Below are 20,066 nucleotides of genomic sequence, written 5' to 3'. Positions count from 1 at the left end.
GCTTGTTCCAGATTTTATTTCTTTGTACCGATGACGCACTGGCTTCCACCTCCTCGCCAGTACAGCGGACCTTGGAGAAGTTTGCCATTAGGTCCCCACATTTGGCATCGGGAAGTCCCCATTGCGAGTGAGGGTGGAGGAGCATTTTCCTTGCTGGGGCTGGTTATATCATTGTTTCTCCTGGTGGTCAGCCCACCACCATGTCCAGCAGATGCAAGGGGATTAGCTACAGAAGCCTTGGAAGCAGAAGGCATTAAACCAGGGGCCTGTGCGGAGGAAGCCAGACCCAGAGTTCCTTCTGATGGTGAGGATATTGGCGCTGACTTGACAGTGTCTGCAGTGGAGACATTGGAGACTCTCTTGAAGATCCTGCAGAGGATGGACTCAACAGTTGGAAAATCAGCTCAGGAGCTGACTAACCTTGTAAGTAAAGATTCTTTGGCCTTCTCTTTAGAGGCAGTTAAAAAGAAATGCAGGAGCAAGTGGAACAAGTTAAGATTGACATAAAAGAGCTCAAGGATGTTGTTTCATTGGTTGTAAAAGATAAGTTGGTGATTTACGGCAAAATTGAGACTTACCCCCCCTGTTTACTAAGCTGCTCTAGCGGCTGCCATGAGCTAATGCTGACACTGCCCATTCACTTTGAATAGGCTGTGTTGGCATTGCTGTGCAGCTTAGTGGAGAAGTGGCCTAGTGGCACTGCTCTTATAATCCAGCGGTGGATGGTTCAAATCCCACTGCTGCTCCTTGTGATCTTGGGCAAGTCACCTAATCCTCCATTGCCTCAGATACAAACTTAGAACGTGAGCCCTCCTGGGACAGAGAAATATCCAGTGTACCTGAATGTAACTAACCTTGAGCTACTACTGAAAAAGGTGTGAGCAAAATCCAAATAGATAAAATAATTAGTAAACAGGGGGATTAATTTGCACTTATTAAACTTTCCTAAAATCCTAGGAATATCTCCTCTGGAACTGTTTAAAAAATATTTGATTGAAAATTTGAAGTTGCCTCCAGAAGCTATTTGCCTGATGCCTCTAATAAACCAGAGGGTAAACCTTGGACTTTTGAAAATGGACAGTTGAAAATAAGGAAAGATAATGATACTAAAGATTTGAGTAATATTTTAGAAAGTCTTTCTCTGATTTGAAAGGAAGTTCAATGTTATTGGTCTCATTGGTTTTTGAGCAGGACTTAAATGCTATTATAAGACTTTATTTTTGAAACATTCTGCGGTCAAAGGATTTGGATTTTTCAAGATGTGACAAGGTCAACACAGGAAAGGCATAAGACCTTTCTCTCAATTGAGAGATGAAATTAAGAAGCTTGGTGCCTCTTATTTGCTAGCTTATCCATGTAAATGCTAGATCCGATATTTTTTCTCTTAGCGTTCATACTGACTCCGTTGCGATCTCTCAAAGGTGTTTAGCACTTTTTACATTGGATTGCGGAACGGTTTCTTGATACAAAGTAATTGTAAGACTTGCAAAGCATTTATCTTGACCCCTGAGGCAGGTGCTGTTGAGCGCCGAAACACGGCTCGTGTCGAGTCATTTTAATAAAGACAGTGTCATCGTTCCAGTTCTGGAGGCTCTTTTGTGCTTTTTTCTTTTTGTTGTTATATTTTGTGTACTTTTGGACCCTCTCTTCCTTGCTGTTTGCAAATAATCATGTTAAGCCTTTTCTTATTGTAAAATATTTTTCCTTTTTGTAACTCTCCTATATTGCTAGCCGCCCCTCTCTCTATGGTCTAAGGAAGAGATGCTTCTTTATTGTTCTTCTGTTATTTTCCTTGAAGTAATTTTTTATTTTGTCTCTGTATCACTGGTACAAGCGGTATGCTTGGATAGTTTTGTTAAAATGTCGAAATAAAGAATAAGACCAAAAAATAGTGCTGACGAAGGCATCCACCTGACCTCTTAAAGTAAGCACCCCTCAGTTTTGTTCAGTCCATTTATATCAATGTGAAGTTAAACGTTTGCATGACATCCTCTCTGGTTATTTTTGACAGACCTCAATGAACAGCAGTAAATTGTGGATATTGTTAGCAATCCATCCTCCACTGCCACTCTGTGCTTTCTCCTTGCTGAAACCCAGCTGTGCTTTGTTTTCATTCATTTGCTCTTTTCCGGCAGCTGGTATACAGGACTTGACTCTGCATGTGGCATCTTGTTCTGCTTTAATATTCAGCGGACATTTGGGTAGAGCATGAACCATAATACGATAGTACAAGGTTAGATACCTTTGTGAAACAGAGCCTGCGATTTGCCAACCTAAAAGATTTCTTTCAGATGAGAGACAATGTTTAATATCTGCTTTATAAAGAAAGCACCTTTGAAGTTTCACAGATTTTCTGACACTATCTCACTTTAAACACAGTTGAAAAACATCTGTTAGTCTTCCCCTCCAGGCCCATCTATCACACATCTGTGCTTATATTCTCAAAGGATAAAATACAGACTGTTTTATCAGTCCCCCAAGAAATCAACCCTCCGTGTTATTTTTCTGAACATTTTACACACGTCTGTGTATATTTTATGGTGACAAAGAGATAATCCACCAGCATACCAGAGCCTCTATATTTCAGTGCAAGGTCCACAATTATGGAAACTACTGCCCCCCATACTTTTGATAGCAAACAACCCTTACCCAATTTAAAATTGACCTTAAAACACTCCTTTTTAATGACAATTTCTTTTAACTGTGGTTTGCAGATCGTGCTTTTGACTTTTTGTCATATCGCTAGTTTTGCTGGTCTGACTCTCCTTGTGCCAGCTGTTAATATCACTCTTTTTGATGGTGCTTATCGCACAATTTTCTGTATCCTGATATCCATATAAGTTGGTACACTGATTCATCCCTAAGACTCCTGAGGCAGGTGCCTTTTGTGCTGCAACGCAGGACTGTGTTGAGTCACTTTTAGGGTGTTTATTGTATGGTTCTGTTTTGTTAATAAATTTATTTATTTAGATTTTGCTCACACCTTTTTCAGTAGTAGCTCAAGGTGAGTTACATTCAGGAACTCTGGATATTTCTCTGTCCCAGGAGGGCTCACATTCTAAGTTTGTACCTGAGGCAATGGAGGGTTAAGTGACTTGCCCAAGATCACAAGGAGCAGCAGCGGGATTTGAATCAGCCACCTCTGGATTGCAAGACCGGTGCTCTAACCACTAGGCCACTCCTCCATTCCTAGTTGGAGTTTCAGTGGTCACTCCCCTTTTTTTGCTGTTTGTGTTTTATTGTTTTTCTCAAACGGGGTCTCTTCTGTTTTTGTTTTTTCTTTTACAGGCCCTTTTTGAGTAATCCATGGAAGACACTGGAGCTTACCTTTTGTGTGTACCCCTCCTCCATCTTTCCTATCTTTATTTTATTTATTTATTTATTTATTGCATTTGTATCCCACATTTTCCCACCTTTTTACAGGCTCAATGTGGCTTACAATACATCATGAATGGTGGAAATATGTTAGAAGATATACATTTAGTGTTATAGAAGATACACATTTAGTGTTATAGAAGAAGCTTGGGTAACATGATAATGATAAAACATGATAGTAATATAACAAGCAAATATTATAAGACAATTCTGAATATAAGTGGAGGAGTGGTGTATGTTCTGCCCTCCCTCCCTTCCAACACTGTCTGTCTCATGACGGTCACTATCTCTACTCTAATCATTTATTAGCTTGTAAGCCGCCTAGGTGGTATGCCCATAAGGCGGGGTAGAAAATACCAATAATCTTAAAACTTGATTCATCTACAGTAGCACATTTGATGAATAGTTCAGAATACAAATAAAAATGTGACATGAAATACAACAGACCAACATTCAGAGGATAGTTATTAACGTGTGTCATGGCCCTAACAAATGATATTTACCCCTTAACGTTTATTAAAGGGCAATAATGCATTTTTAATCAATGTAGTACACTTTAATATGAGGTACTGTGGGTCACATAGCAATACATACAAAACAGCTCCTTATCATGTAAATTGAATAATGCGACTTGTGATCAGCCATATTATTCTTGAAAAACTACTACCAGCAAAAGGCTGGTGGTATTTTTCTGACCCAGGAGCATCAGGCCACAAAGCCATGATCTGAAGTACTGGGGTGCTGCTTAGAGGTGTTTGTGCTCGCAATCAAAAGCTACTCCTCCCTCTTCCTCTCGCTCAATGACATCCCCACCCCACCCCACCCCTAGTTATCCACAGCATCCTCCCACCACTCCTTCCCTTCAGACCCCTCCCCTGGGCCTACCTGGCAACTCCCCAGTTGCGCCTTCTCTTTCCAGCACCAGGTTCAAAATTGCACCAGTGATCCCTAGCAATAGTTTTACAGGGTATAACTACTTCCCTAATGGAAAAATTTAATCACATTATAACGAGTATCCAAAATTTTATACACAAAAGAAGCGTAAACAATTTTTGATACTGAAGCCTGAAGTATTGCGGCTAGGTGCTACTTTTTACCTTAGGTTTCCTTGTAAATTCATAATTTCTTGTAAGGCGCAAAAATATGTTTTCATGGAACCATCTCAATTAACTACATTTGTGTCCTCTAAGAGATCTGAAGGAGTGTAATTTAAAGTAAACCTTGCTTAATTTTCTCCTAGATGCTATTATTTCCTTTAACTTTTACTTTGGAATCCTCTTGTTTATTGAAATTCTCTCCCATTATAATGTGGACTTGAGTGTTGAAGATTGTTAAAGTACTTCCTACTTCTTTATTCACTTGTTTTATATTGTTTACTTTAAGCAACACTTTCTATCCAAGTGTAAACTCCTTGAAATAATTGTATATGCATAAAAATTAAAAGAAAAAAGAAAATAAGGAGTTGGTAGATTAAAGGAAATCAACTTGAAGGGAGTATTGTTTTTGTTATTCTGATCCCTTTAATTAATTTCTGCATTTATACCCCACATTTTCCGACCCGGTGGTTGGTTCAATGTGGCTCACAATTAACTTGGGTGGACAAGTATCAAGGTTGTTAGGGACAGACACAGCCTGGTATAATTCAGCCAGTGATCATGTTACGTTGAGTGATGAAAGGGATCTTCTTGGTTATGGGGTCCTTTTACTGAGGTGCGCTGAAAAATGGGATGCGCTAGTGTAGGCGCATGTTTTGGGTGCACGCAGATCCATTTTTCAGCGCGCCTGTGAAAAAGGCCTTTTTAACATTTTTGCCGGAAAAGGATGTGTGGCATATAAAAATTGGCGCGCATCCATTTTGGGTCTGAGACCTTACCATCAGCCATTGACTTACCTGTAAGGTCTCACACATTAAGCATGCGTTAATCATCTACGTGCGCAGAATGACGGTTACCGCCCGGTTTCTGCGGCACACCAGAAAATAAAAATTATTTTCCGGCGCACATAGCAGACATGCATCAAAAATGAAATTACCGCAAGGGCCACACGGTAGTTGGGTAGTAATTCCAAATTGATGCGCATTGGGCACGCATAGGCGCCTAAGTGGCTTACTAAAAGGGCCCCTATGTGATTTTGTCAGAAAGGGTTTTCATAAATAGATGGGCTGCTGTTACTGTGGTTGGGATGTTTTGGCTTCCGGGCGAATGTGAATTTATCACTAAAGACTTTTATCTTGGAGCAGGTCTGGCCAGAGTCAGTATTTGATAGGTTTGAAGCACAGAGAAGTATATCTTAGAGAGAGAAAGTCTCACACTATAGGATGCCTGCCTGATTTTAAATACAATGTGTAAGGCAAGAGCTTCCAAAGTGTTTTTTTTTTTTTTTTTACACAGGTCTCTGCTTGAACAGTTTCTTTTCCTGTAACTGCAGGAAATTGAAGCCTTAGGCAAAAATACATGTTACCACCAGAACTGTACAAGAAAACTCATTTGCAAGCTTTTAGCACATTTGTTACCCTAGTATTGCTTGATCCTTAACTCTGGGACTAATTAGATGTTATCAGGTTACTTTACTTGACTGTGCACCTTTAACCCTGAGCTCTAATCTCCTAGGGGCAGGCGATTTAGAACTGTCTTATTTCTACTGCATAATACAGTGTTCTACTGACTCCTTTGCATTACTCTCACCCTTATCCCTACAGTATCATACAGACTACAATTTTATTTATTTATTTGGATTTTGCTCACACCTTTTTCAGTAGTAGCTCATGGTGAGTTACATTCAGGTACACTGGATATTTCTTTGTCCCAGGAGGGCTCACAATCTAAGTTTGTACCTGAGGTAATGGAGGGTTAAGTGACTTGCCCAAGATCACAAGGAGCAGCAGCGGGATTTGACCTGAGCACCTTTGGATGTCAAGACCCGTGCTCTAACCACTAGGTCACTCCTAGAAAAATGATGGCTATGGAGGGTGAAGAACTTAGCCCAAAGGGGAGGTAATCGGAGGTGAGTGACAAGGGATGTCATATGAGGGGTGCAGTTAAATGTTATAAAAATTGTAGTGTATCAGAACATATGTTCTTTGGATGCCTTCAACCCCGCCAGGACCCGTAAGGAGAGGAACACTAACTGTGAGAACTTGGGTGGGGTGGGGTAAAAAGGGTTAACCCCTGAGAGCAGAGCAGAAAAAAGCCTGTTCAGTGCCAGAAGCAGCAGCTCATGGAAGTTCACCTCTGGAGGTAGAGGACAGACAGGGAGGTCCGATCCTGAGTGGGTTCAGTGACTGGGTAAAAGCCAAGCGGGACACCTTGCCGCAGAAGGAGCAGGAAGCCACAGCCTTACATAAGTACATAAGTATTGCCACACTGGGAAAGACCAAAGGTCCATCAAGTCCAGCATCCTGTTTCCAACAGTGGCCAATCCAGGTCACAAATAAATGGCAAGATCTCAAAAAAGTTCAATATATTTTAAAGCTGCTTATTCCAGCAATAAGCAGAGGATTTTCCTCAAGTCCACTTTAATAATGGTCTATGGATGTTTCCTTTAGAATGTCGTCCAAAGCTTTTTTAAACCCTGCTAAGCTAACCGCCTTTACCACATTCTCTGGCAACGAATTCCGGAGTTAATTACACGTTGAGTGAAGAAACATTTTCTCCGATTCATTTTAAATTTACTACTATGTAGCTTTTTTGCATGCCCCCCAGTCCTAGTATTTTTGGAAAGAGTAAACAAACGATTCACGTCTACCCGTTCCACTCCACTCATTATTTTATAGACCTCTATCATATTTCTCCTCAACTATCTTTTCTCCAAGTTGAAGAGCCCTAGCCACTTCAACCTTTCTTTATAGGGAAGTTGCCCCATCCCCTTTATCATTTTTGTCGCCCTTCTATGTACCTTTTCTAATTCCACTATATCCTTTTTGAGATGCGGCAACCAGAATTGAACACAATATTCGAGGTGCGGTTGCACCATGGAGCGATACAAAGGCATTATAACATCCTCATTTTTGTTTTCCATTCCTTTCCTAATAATACCTAACATTCTATTTGCTTTCTTAGCCATCACAGCACACTGAGCAGAAGGTTTCAACATATCATCAACAACAATGCCTAGATCCCTTTCTTAATTGGTGACTCCTAATGTAGAACCTTGCATTACGTTGCTATAATTCAGGTTCTTCTTTCCCACATGCATCACTTTGCACTTGCTCACCTTAAACGTCATCTGCCATTTAGACGCCCAGTCTCCCAGTCTCCTAAGGTCCTCTTGTAATTTTTCACAATCCTCTTGCGATTTAACAACTTTGAATAACTTTGTGTCATGAACAAATTTAATTACCTCACTAGTTACTCCCATCTCTAGATCATTTATAAATATGTTAAAAAGCAGTGGTCCCAGCACATTGCGAATACTGACCATTTAACCCTACTCTCTGTTTTCTATCTTTTAACCAGTTTTGAATCCACAATAGGACACTACTTCCTATCCCATGACTCTCCAATTTCCTCTGGAGTCTTTCATAAGGTACTTTGAAAAATGCCTTTTGAAAATCCAGATACACAATATCAACCGGCTCACCTTTAGCCACATGTTTGTTCACCCCTTCAAAGAAATGTAGATTGGTGAGGCAAGATTTCCCTTCACTAAATCCATGTTGATTTGTCTCATTAATCCATGTTTTTGAATATGCTCTGTAATTTGGTTCTTTAAAATAGTCTCTACCATTTTGCCCTGCACCAACATCAGGCTCACTGGTCTATAATTTCCCGGCTCTCCTCTAGAACCTTTTTAAAAAATCGGCGTTACATTGGCCACCCTCCAATCTTCTGGTACCATGGTTGATTTTAAAGATAAATTACATATTACTAACAATAGTTCCGCAAGTTCTGCCAGAAAGGATGGATATTAGAGGACTGGATGATATTGTAAATATGTAAATACCATAAGATTTTTCAAGAGATGATCAACTCAGTTATTAAGATCTTTACCAATAGTCTTGGACTGTTATAAAAGCACCTACCAATAACATGAACTGTTTGCTAAAAGAAAAGTATGAAGTTGGATATCTGCCTGTTGCAGCAGTCCAGTAAAGTTGTTGCATTTAATATAAATCCTTGAATGGAGAGTTTATTTGGAGTGCGAGTGAAGTCAATTTAGTCATAGAAAAATAATAAAGTAAGTGGCTTAATACTCTACAGCCAACCAGGATCAAGACCGGCCCTGGCCTGCACCCAGTTCATAAGAACAGAAATTTTGTTTGTGGCCCAGGCTTGGGTATCTGAGCCAGGAGCTTAGCCGGTGCCCAGAACTTGTGCAGGAGACCAGGGTTACATATGTTTTAAAATTATACATTTTTCCTTCCAGCCCAAGATGGACGTATAAGTTTTCTGTGAATATTGGATGCAGTGAACCTTCTTAGTGATTTACATTCTGCCCTCGACAGAGGCAAGATTGCTCTATTAGTTTCTCTGGACCTTACCGTGGCATTTGACCTAGTAGATCACACTCTTCTTCTCCGTTGACTTCAAGACATTTCTGTCACAGGTACCGCTCTTAACTGGGTTGCTTCTTTCTAGGCCAATAGATCATTCACAGCCAAAGCATCATCTTCAAGCCCTCTTCCTCTTCAATGTGGGGTTCCCCAGGGTTCCGTTCTCGCACCTCTACTTTTTAACATCATCTTGAGTCCACTAGTGCTTCTTCTTCGGATTATCTACCTATGTCTATTCTGATGATGATCTTATAGTTCACTATGCAGATCCATCTGTCACTGATATCTCTTTCTTGCACTCTGCATTCTCCAGAGACCCTGTCAATAAGGCTCATTGGGCCCCCACACCGCCCATCCCACTCAGAATACACCTGTGCCTAATTTAGGCTTCTGGATTTACACCAAGTAAAACAAGGCCTAAATGGCTGTGTTGAGAGGTGCTCGAAGTATTCTATATATTGTGTGGAAATTTAAACTTATTCTATAACATATAGGCATACTTTAGAGAATACGCCTAGGCAGGATTTTTTTTTCCATGCAGATTTTTCAGGCACCATATATAGAATCTAGCCCTATATACATTTTTTTAAATAACAAACTTTATCAATTTTCTCAAAAGTTAGATGGTTGGTGCCTACATATCAGCTTTTAACACACACAGCCTTCTTTGACTTCCTCCATTTTCAGCACTTTCTGGAAGGGACATTACAAATTGACTGATCATGCACAGTTTGGAACAGGCAGCCATGAAATATAGTGGAGAGAAAGCAGAAGGATGGGAGGGAAGGGTGATCATCAGGTGAAGAGGGAATGAGCTGGAGAAAATGGGAGGGTGTAAGTAGAGAGGAACCATTTAGAGGAGATAGAAAGGATTAGAAACTGGATGGAGCACAAGAGTGGAGGGAAAGCAGAAGGATGGGAGGACCCAAAGGAAGGTTGATCATCAGGTGAGGGAAGAGGGAATGAGCTGGAGTGGAACCTTTCAGGAGAGATGGAAAGGAAACCACATTTAGCACAAGAGTGGAGGGAAAGCAGAAGGGTGGGAGGAGGGGTGATCATGCACCACAGCAATTGCATATTACTTTTTTAAGTTGTCTGCTTACTTAAAGAAGGAGAAGCCGAGCTGCCGAGTCCACAATTACTGTCCGCCCTCAAGCCTGATCTGCTGATGCTGGAACTTCCCTCTGCTCTGACCTGCCCTTGTGGAAGAAGGAAGTTACCTCAGAAGGGGGCTGGTTATGGGAGAGAGAAGTTCCAGCGTCAGTGGCATCGGCCGATGTAGCTTCTAGTGCTGCCCTGCCTGCAAGGAGGAAACAAAAGGGTTTCAGAGACAGGATTGAAGCGCTGAGCGTAGGAGTTGGTGAGACAAAGAGAGGAAGAGTTGTGGTTGTGGTCAGGAAAGAGAGGGGTGTGGGCATGGGGCACGTCATGTGGAAGGTTAGCACTGGGCCCCCCACTGCCCTGGGCCCTCAGGCACTGCCCGAATGGTCAGTCCGCAGCTTTTCCAGTGTCTCTGTTTGGCTTACAGAAAATCTCCTTGTTCTCAATACTGAAAAATCTGTGGGTTGTTGGATTACCGGCCAACACCCCATTCCATCTTTAGTACCACTTTTGAATGGTACGCCCTCTGACCTTACTAAATACTTTCAAATATCTTGGCATCCTCATTGACAGTAACCTTTCATTTGAGCCGCAAGTTAATGCATTGGTTAAATCCTGCTTCTGTTCACTTAGACAATTTTGTTCTATCCGCTCATTTCTTGACCACTCGTCACAAATCACGATCCTGATTGCTCTTGTTATTTCTAAACTCTATTATTATAACGTTATTTATGGTGGTCTCTCCCAGTCTCTGCTTCGAAGACTTCAATCTGTTCAGAATTTAGCAATTCGGATTTTCTGTCAGGTGAGTCACTTTGATCATGTATCACCACTCTTTACACAGCACCACTGGCTTCCAGTTAAATACTGCATCCAATTCATGGTATTTACCTTGACACACAAGATCTTTTGCTCTGGTACTCCGTATTATCTTTTGTCTCATATTATCCCCTATACCTCTGCCCATGTGCTTCGCTCCTGGACGTCCGATGGCTCTGCTTTCCCTCTTTATCCTTGGCTCATCTTGATGCGACTTGGGAGTCTGCTTTCTTCTACCTGGCTCCATCTCTCTGGAACTTGCTTCCAAAATCCCTTCATCTTGAGCTATCTTTCCCCAAATTCAAGGCTGGTTTAAAAACATATCTCCATAGAGAACAACTTTTCCTGGATTGTAAAATACGAATCTACCCAGATGTCTCAAAAACCACACAAGAGACAAGAATTTCTTAAACTTCGCCCCAAAGCTCTCCAAATAGGTGCTTTGTTCTGGTTGAACTTTACTTGCAAGTGTGTTTTGAAATTTAATTCTATTGAGTATGTTTTTTGATTCAAAACAATTAAATTCTTTCTTGGAAGCTAAGCTGGCAGAGTCACCTAGACCAATTCCAAGGACATTAACAGCTTCAACTCCGTGAAAGTAATTCTTCCTGGTTGCCCTTCTCAGCCGCCTTTTTACTTTAAGTTTAGAAGCTATTATGTTATCTTAGATTTCTAATTTCCTCTAGTATTGTATAATGCTCCCAGATATTGGACTAGAGATGAGTAATAATAGATCAGTACTTTGTGTAATAATGTATTATTGTATTTTCCTGTTTGCTTGTGTTTTTTTTTTACTTAAAATCATCTTTTTCTATTTTCAAGATGTATGCTTGAATAATAATCTAAATATGATAAATAAATTAAAAAACCCCCCACATCTGTTTACACTCTCATTTGGGTCATGAATTTACCTTCAGTTTCTCCAGTTATTTGCCCCTGGCTACAGCAGTTGTGTGATTTTTTTTTCTCTCTCTCTCACCTTCCCCTGCCTCTGTTCTTCTCTTTCCTATTTGAATTTGTAGTTCCTTTCCTTTTTCTATATATTTGATATTGTACACCGCTTTGATGTCTGTTCGAAAGGCGGTATGTTAAAACTAATAAACCATAAACCATTTCACTGCTCTCTGCATTACATTTGTCAGGCCTAGTGGTTTCCCCATCTCCCAAGTATCTAATCTAGGCAGGAATTGGGTGGGCCACAGGGGCCATGGCCTCACCAATATTTTGCCCAACATGGCATCAGTAATTAGAAAGCACAGGGGTGGGGCTGGAAATTGCTTTGTTTGGTGCCTCCAACCAAAAAGTACACTTGCAATCCTTCAAATACTAAAAAAAAAAGAGTATCCCCTTCATCTAGTAGAAAAAAGGGGCTAAACAGCACTGTGGATTCCCCCCCCCCCCCCCCCATGAAGAAAACTGTTTACTAAATATGTTCCTCCCCTTTAGGAACACTCAGAATAGGCAAGAAAGGCCAGGGAGAGGACAGGAACTGTTATTATTCACACTGGGATTCAGTAAATGCTGCTTTGGCAATTAACTGTAGCAGCATTTAATTATTTATTTTCTGCACCTGTGTAATGATTGGTCCTTTGACTGACAGACTTGATGAAGGGGCAAGTTCCTTTTCAGTGTTCAGCACTGACAAGGCCAGTTTTGAGAAGAGTTTACTCCAGTGAAATTGAAGGTGGAAAATTACACCCTTTCACTGCTAAAAGCACAATACAGGTGTTTTAACCCAGTGTTTCCCACGTTGTCCTGGAGTACTCCCATGTCAGTCAGATTTTCAGGGTATCCACAATGAATATCCATGAGATTGGTTTGCATGCACTGCCTCCATTGTATGCAAATCTCTTTCATGCATATTCATTGTGGATTTCCTGAAAACCTGACTGGCAAGGGGGTACTCCAGGACCAACTTGGGGAAATGCTGTTTTAAGCACATTGGAAAGTGACAGGGGCGGGGTAGAGTGTTGCTGGTTGAAACCCAGGGGTATTTCGTTTAAAAATACTCTTGCATCATTCATAATGCAGACTGCACCAAAGCAAGTACAAAGTTCAAGGGTATTAATGTACTTGTGACATTGGCTGGCCCCAGCTTTTCAAAGGGGAATACTATAGGGAATTTCTTTTTGAAAAGATGCTTGCAAGACCAATATGTAGGAAGTATTTTTATTGTTTATTAAGTATTTTTACAAGGCATGGCAAGTCAAGGCAGTGTACAATCAAAGGTTAAAAGGCTGAGAGGGCTGAACTTAGGACCCAACGTAGTGAACTGGATTGGAAACTGGTTGACTGACCGGTGACAGAGGGTAATGGTAAGTGGAATCTGCTCGGAGGAAAGGAAGGTGAGTACTGGAGTGCCTCAGAGGTCGGTACTGAGGCCAATTCAGCTTGAGACATTGCTGAAGGATTAGAAGGAAAAGTTTGCCTTTTTGCTGATGACACCAAGATTTGCAACAGAGTGGACTCCCCAGAGGGAGTGGACAACATGAGAAGAGATCTACAAAAGTTAGAAGAATGGTTGATTTTCAAATGTCTAAAAAGAAGGAGGTTTTTTTTTTATCAAGACCTGATTTAGTCACGTCCAGGTTACAGGGTTAAGGCATGACTCCAACGTAATCCCCCATTGGTGGCTGCCCCGCTCCTTCTCCCCTGAAAGTGAAACGGGAAAGAAAAACCAGGCTCCACCTCAACTGCAAGTATTATGGATATTCCCAACAAAGCAGTAAGCAGGTCAGAGGAGTAACCTGATGGTTAGCCTAGTGGATCTGTAAACCAAAGGACCCAGGTTCAAATCCATTTCAACTTTTTTTTTTCTTTTTTTTAAATTCTGAGCATTCCAGAAACAGAAAAATATCTACTGCACCTAAATATAGAAAACATTTGCAAGCCTGAAGGCTACTGAAGTGGTATACATTTAGGTACAGTATGTATTTTTCAGGTCCTGGAGGGATCACATTTACAAAAAAAGAGTTACAGTGGTGATTGAACCTGTGTCCCTTGATTTATAGTCCACTGCACTAACCACTAAGCCACTCCTCTGTTCTGCAGAGATGTCTCTGTGGCCATATTTTTGAAAATGATGCCGGAGAGACATGTTCTTGGGTTGTTTGTCTACGTGTTCTATAATTTTATTCTTTATAATAGTTTCCAGTATTTGCCCGGCACTGACGTCAGGCTTACCAGACTATAAGTTCCCGGATCACCCCTAGAACCCTTTTAAAAAATCGGCGTCACATTGGCCACCCTCCAATCTTCAGGTACTAAGGATAATTTTAATGACAGATTACATATTACTAACAGCAGATCAGCAATTTCATGCTTCAGTTCTTTGAGTACCCTTGGATGTATGCCATCTGATTCAGGTAATTTACTACTCTTTAATTTGTCAATTTGACTCAGTACATCTTCCAGGGCCACCAAAATTTCTTTCAATTCCTCCTTATTATCACCCTTGAAAACCATTTCTGGTACAGGCAGATCTCTTAACATTTTTTTTATTACATTTGTACCCCGCACTTTCCCACTTCATAGCAGGCTCAATGCGGCTTACATATTATATACAGGTACTTATTTGTAAAGACAGAAGCAAAGAATTCATTCAGTTTCTCCACTATGGTCCCATGGATTCCCTCATAGGCTTTCTGCTTCTGATGTACCTGAAAAAGTTGTTACTGTGAGTTTTTGCCTCTGCAGCAAGTTTCTCTTCATATTCTCTTTTAGCTTTGCATCTGACTTGCCAGTGCTTATGTTGCTTCTTATTTTCTTCGTTTGGGTCCTTTTTCCATTCTCTAATGGCCTTTTTTACTTCACCTTTTAAACATGCTGGCTGACATTTTCTCTTCTTTCCACGTTTGCAAATATGTGGAATGCATCTGGACTGGGCTTCCAAGATGGTATTCTTGAATAACATCCACGCCTGATTTGGTGTCCTAACCTTTGCAGCTGATCTTTTAGCTTCTTTTTAACCATTTTCCTCATTTTATTATAGTTGACCTTTCAAAAATTAAATGCAGGTACAGTAGATTTCTTTTGCAGGTTCATCCCAGATAGTAGCTCAAACTTGATCATGTTATGATCACTGTTTCCCAGGGGACCCAACACCGTCACTTCTCGCACTATGCCCTGCACGCCCTAAGGACCAGATCCAAAATGGCTCCCCCTCTTGTCAGTTTCTGGACAGCTGCTCCAAGAAGCAGTTGTTTATTACATCTAGAAATTTTATCTCCCTGGCACCCCTTAATGTAACATTTATCCATTCAATATCAGGGTAATTGAAATCACCCATTATTATAGCATTGCCCAATTTGCCAGCTTTCCTAATCTCTGTAAACATTTCTTCATCCGTCTGTTCAATCTTTCCTGGTGGACAGTAGTACAGCCCTACAAGAATACTCCTTCCCTTCACACATGGAATTTCTATCCATAATGATTCCACACTGCTATCTGTGTCATGTGAAATGTTTATTTTATTTGACTCAATTCCCTCTTTAACAAATAGTGCAATCCCCCCTCCAATTTGATCTTCTCTATCATTCTGATACAATTTGTACCCTGTTAACACAGTGTCCCATTAATTGTCCTCTTTCCACCAAGTCTCTGAGATGCCCCTCATAGTATGTTTATTAGCAATTTGTGACCGTCTGTGGGAAAAGGTGACTAAAGTAGCGGATCCAAAATGTATTTTTCATGTCTTGGGTCCATAAGCAGTCTGCCAAAGTTATATATTTGAAATTCTGTAACTTTTTCATGTAAAATGATGGGGTTTGAGCTGTTGTATTACAAACTGTTTGCTCTAACGGAATTCATTAAAATCTCATTTTTTTTGTTTCTGGTAACTTTAGTCACCTTTTCCCAGAAATGGTCTCCTTTAACTTGTGGAACCATGTGAATATTTATTCTTACAAAGGCACTGTACCTGAGATTTCTGAGCAATGCTGTGCTTACATTTTATGAAAACAAGTCATAACAATGAATCCTGGAGATGAGCAGCTAAGTAGTCAAGAATTTACCACAATAGCATTGTCAATAATCTTGAAGATTATGTTATATCAAGCAACAGGAAATACATATATATATCCAGCAGGCATCTTCTTAGTCAAAGCAAAGTGGAACATGAGTAGAAAATTTAACATGTTTGCCTTGTGGCAAATTGGTCTGATAGTAAGAACACAAAGACTGGGATGTGAAATAATGAGCTATTTGTTTCCCCTGCAGCTTCCCCTAAGATCTGTGAGATAAAAGGATGCTGAGCAGTTGGGCACTAACTTGGAAGTAAGTTGACCTCCAGGGAAAGTCTTTTAAGTGCTGGTGTGAGGACAGCTGCTTGCAAAACAGAAGGAAACATAGCAATGGGGAGCAGATGAGAAAACTGGGAAAACACACAGATTGTAGTGCTTGATGCTGCCAAATTCCTGACCCACACGACTGCCTGAACATTGGGGATGTTTGTCATTGGCATTTTCCCCCCCTATTCTTACAGAAATGAATCTGCTTTTTGTGCTGCATAAAAGTGTTTATGCTGCATAATGAGAGGGACCGCAGCAGATGCTCCATATATGTGGGGTTGTTGTGACTTAGCTCCAGATATTCAGATCAGGTAGATCCAGTCCTGGTTTTACCCCACTGCAGTGGTTTAGGAAAGGGGGGTGGCGGTGGGGCGGTCCGCCCCGGGTGCATGCCGCTGGAGGGTGTCAGCTCCACTGGTTCACTGCTCTCTCTGCCCCGGAACAGGTTACTTCCTGTTCCAGGGCAGAGAGAGCAGGGAACCAGCGGAGCTGACGCAGCTCCCAGCGATGTGTACTCGGGGCGGAGCGGCCCTCCCGCCCGCCCCCTTTGGTAAGAATGAGCTCCGGAGGGGGGGGTGCGCGCTCTTGGGGGGGGGGTGTGCGCACGCCGAGGGGGGTGTGCTGTGCTGCACCCGGGCGGGGAGGGTGCGCAGCGGCGAACCACCCCGGGTGTCAGCCGCCCTCGCTACGGCACTGCCCCACTGCCAGCAGTGACTTGTCATTCTGGTGTTTCTGCTAATTTCACTAAGGGGCCCTTGTACTAAGCTGTGGTAAAAGAGGGCCTGTGCTAGCATCAGCACGTGATTTTGACACACACTGAGGCCCCCTTTTACCTCAGCGGGTAAAAGGCTGTCTTTTTTTGAGGAAAAGAAATGGTTGTGTGGTATGTTAAACATTTACCATACAGCCATTTTTTTTTGGGGGGGGGGGGGGGTTGGGATTCCTTGCTGGTACCCATTGAGATAGTGGTAAGGGCTTCCTGCGCTAATCCAGTGGTAACCGGGCACAACGTGGCGCTGCCTGATTACCGCCGGTTAAGTTCCGGTGCTACATAAATAGCGCATATATTTGTAGTGCCAGAAATGGTGCATGCTAGGGATGGAACTATCGCCGGGCTCTTGCGGTAGCCTGGAAGTAGTTCTGGATTGGTGTGTGGTAAACCCGCGGTGGGCTTAACACTGCTTAGTAAAAGGCCCCTAAGCGAAGCAGAGCTCAGTATAGGCCCAAACAGGCAGTGGGGTAAAACCAGGATTGGACCAGCCTGCCCAAAAAAATCTGAAGCCAGCTAGAAACTTTTCACTCAGCCTGCTCACCAAGAGTGGAGGCATAGCCTAGTGGTTAGATTATCAGGCTCAGAACCACGGAAATCCGGTTCAAATTCCACTGCTGCTGCTTGTGGTTTTGGGTAAGTCATTTAACCCTCAATTGTCTTGGGTACAAAGTGAGATTATAAGCCCCCGGGATAGGGAAATACTAGTGTATCTGAATGTAACTCATTTGAACAAGAATCCAAAATACCCTTGAGTCATCACAGCTGGAGTTTGCAGACACTCTCATCTTATGTATTTTCCTCATCTGTGCTCCGTTTCAGTTAGTGTGGATTGTCCTTTGGGTTGAAGGGGCCAGACTAACCAATCTCCAGCCCTTCTCCCTCCCCCCCCCCCCCCCCCCCACATAGGAGCCAACTTTTCAAATTTATTGGGGGTGCTAAACCCAATGAAAATAACCACTCCCTGGACACATACAAGGAATTTTCTCAATATTGGGGGTGCTCAAGCACCCACAGAGTCGGCTCCAATGCCCCCCCAAGCTTTCTTGCTGATGGCATTGTTGGTCAAAATATTAGTGTGGTCATGGCCCCTGCCTGCACTCCTGTTCTTTTATCCTCAGTACTTTCTGATATTGTTCAAGAGTGTATCATCTTGGAATTTTATACCCCGACCTTCTGTTCTAGAGCATTCTTAACACTGAAAAGTTTTGTTATAGAGCATTCTTAACACAAAGATTCTTATGCATTGTTTATACCTTTTGAAGAATTTGAAAATGTCTATTTACCCCTGTTTCTCTCCCCCTCTAGCACTTGCATATTTAAGTCATTCAGTCTCATCTTCCATAGCTTTAATTTGGTAGAACTTTTCTGGACTTCCTCCAGGTGACCATACCTTCATGCTGGTACAACCTCCAGAACCTTTTGATGCTGCTTTTAACTCCTAACCCTTGTTCACTTGTTCAGAAACCTTATTTTATCATCCTCACTTTAATATTCCCTTATATCTTGTTTGTCCTGTTTGTCTGTCCTAATTAGATTGTAAGCTCTGTCGAGCAGGGACTGTCTCTTCATGTTCAAGTGTACAGCGCTGCGTATCTCTAGTAGTGCTTTAGAAATGATAAGTAGTAGTAGTAATCTTCAGTTCTTCTACCCCCTTTCCTCCTTCTTTGATCATTTAAGCATAGCCCCTATATTAATTTACAACCCCAGGGGTTGTCTTTGCAATCTGATCCTCCTCCCTACATGTCTCTTCTGCCCTGGAATTCTCCAACTTTATGTCTCAGGGAAGAATCATCCCTAAAGAAATTTAAAGTTGGCCTGAAAAACCTTTTTTTTTTGAATGGACATTTGATGAACTGACTGGTACCTAGTAGGAGTGTGTAGTCAAAAAAATTGTGTTTTGTTTCTGTTTATGAGTTTTTAATTAAAAAAATATATATATTTTCATTTCAGGACAGTTTTGTTAGAAATGACTGTGGCCGATGACCTGGTATCAGCTTGAGAACTTCAGCCAACTCAGCCAGGTTTCGAAACTTCTTCAGGGCAGAGGCTCACTTTTTCTTCTCCAGTTCCCTTTCTTGTTCCCTTCTCCAGTTCCCTTTCATACAAGAAAGGGAACTGGAGAAGAAAAAGTGAGCCTCTGCCATGAAGAAGTTTCGAAACCTGGCTGAGTTGGCTGAGGTTCTCACTGATCATCAATGCATCATACATCCACTTCTGACCCTCATCCCCCGTAATTCCACATCACTCATACATTTACTCACAGAAATATGTACACCATATGTCTTTGTGTCTTAATACTGCCCTTTAAGCTTCCCATTGTCTCCTTCCAATGTTTCAATGTTGATGTCCCATTGTTATATTCCTAACGATACTTCGATGGTCTTGCATAACTTGTACAATGTAACCCATAACCAAGTTGTAACAAATGTATTTCCATTATTCATATCTTATTGTAAGCCACACTGAGCCCGCAAAGAGGTGGGAAAATGTGGGATACAAATGCAATAAATAAATAAATAAATGGGGGAACTACATGTTCTATGACCAGCTGCCAGTTAAGTAATAAAAGAGACATGTTGGAAATTGTAACAAATGAATATAAGATAGAATGAAGAAGTAAAAGATTGGAATGATGTGAAGAAATAGATGTTTAAAACAAGAGTAAAATGAGATCAAAACAAAAGTAAAAAATTGAAAAATATTGAAGAAAATATATTTATTTAAATGATGGAAGAACTTTAAGAGGATCAATGAGGATTTGGGTCTAACTACATAAAAATCATACGAACTAGTAGCTGAGAAGCATTAGGTCTGAAGATCCTCCACAATATACTTTGTTGTATAATGTTTCAGATCATTAAATTGTAAATATGCTTGGGACTGTTTTCAAACAAGCAATTATCAGCACTAATTGGCATTAATTAAGATTTACGCATACAACTTGCTAAGTGTATTCTGTAGTGTGGTGAGCCTAAATTCTAAGTCGCTTAGTTGAAAAGGGGGCACAATCATGGGCGTGGAATGGACAGGTCATGGACATTTCTAAAATCTATGCGTGTGGTTATAGAACACACCCGGTCCGTGATAATTTAGGCGTCTGCATTTACACCAAGTTTACTTGGTGAAACTGCCAGCGACTAATTTAGTCAGTGGATGAGCGTTCAGCGTATTCTATAAACCACGCAGAAATTTAGGCATACTTTATAGAATAAGCCTAGGA

At 41.3% G+C, this 20,066-nt stretch overlaps 1 protein-coding gene across 2 annotated transcripts in view; it reads left to right on the top strand.

Annotated features, from left to right (window-relative positions):
- MOXD1 (monooxygenase DBH like 1) overlaps positions 1 to 20,066 on the top strand; it is a 184,328-nt gene that overhangs the window by 46,499 nt on the left and 117,763 nt on the right. The window contains exon 2 of one of the 2 annotated variants that reach the window (XM_030195218.1): positions 16,004 to 16,060. The exons of the other annotated variant lie outside the window; for it this stretch is intronic. The gene's annotated coding sequence lies outside the window, so the exon portion shown is untranslated. The remainder of the gene's footprint in view (positions 1 to 16,003; positions 16,061 to 20,066) is intronic. 2 annotated transcript variants of the gene reach the window in all.

The sequence above is a fragment of the Microcaecilia unicolor genome, chromosome 3 (assembly GCF_901765095.1).
Source record: "Microcaecilia unicolor chromosome 3, aMicUni1.1, whole genome shotgun sequence".
Lineage (NCBI taxonomy): Eukaryota > Metazoa > Chordata > Amphibia > Gymnophiona > Siphonopidae > Microcaecilia > Microcaecilia unicolor.
Note: the sequence above shows the minus strand (reverse complement) of the source record. Positions and strands in the feature narration are given on the sequence as shown.